Source organism: Acyrthosiphon pisum, chromosome A2, assembly GCF_005508785.2.
Source record: "Acyrthosiphon pisum isolate AL4f chromosome A2, pea_aphid_22Mar2018_4r6ur, whole genome shotgun sequence".
NCBI classification, from domain to species: Eukaryota; Metazoa; Arthropoda; class Insecta; order Hemiptera; family Aphididae; genus Acyrthosiphon; species Acyrthosiphon pisum.
Window position 1 is genome coordinate 112,000,513 of NC_042495.1, and position 796 is coordinate 112,001,308.

Consider the following 796-nt stretch of genomic DNA (forward strand, 5'->3'; position numbering starts at 1 on the left):
TTAAATTAGGCTATATGGCGTGACAACCTTTATTTTTATACGAGTTGTCCTCCCGTATAGTCTACGTTTAATTGAATAAAAAAATCAGCGCGTAAAATATAGAGTAAGTTTGAAATCAAACAATTAAAATACGATATCACTAATAGCATAGGATTCGGATAATAGTATATATGAAAAAAAAAAGGGGGAATAAAATTAATTAAATAACATAGGGTTTTCATAACTATCGATATAATACTTTTAAATTAACAAAAAAAAAAAAAAAATAATATTAGTAAGATAGCATAAAGAATTGACCATAAGTCAACAATATATTATAATAAAGTACTAACTAACTATATTTTATATAATTAATCACACTATATTATGAGTGAAATGAGTGTATACCTAATAACAATAATTATAAGAACATTTATCATGTTATTAACAAAAAAAAAAAAAGAGAGATTTTACTCCATTTATTATTGTATTAAGAATTAATTTAAACAACATAGAACTAACACAAAAAAAAAATTTATAATAATAAATAAATAATTAATAATAGATATTTGTATATGTATTAAAATAAGCTTTTATTGAATTAATTAATAATATGTGTTAATGTAACGACTAACAAAAAATATATATATAGATGTATTATTGTCAAATTGTATCAATGCTTTAAACAATATATATTGTGCACAAACAAATTATGTTAACAAAATATGTAAACAATATTATCTGTCAAACACAAAGTGTAAAGCCATATTTATATAACAAAATTTGTAAAACGAACATTATTGTAACTAAAATTGTA

At 20.2% G+C, this 796-nt stretch overlaps 1 protein-coding gene across 1 annotated transcript in view; it reads right to left on the bottom strand.

Moving 5' to 3' along the window:
- The window catches only part of LOC100162135 (regucalcin-like), a 10,632-nt gene that overhangs the window by 9,572 nt on the left and 264 nt on the right, over positions 1-796 (bottom strand). The window lies entirely within an intron of this gene.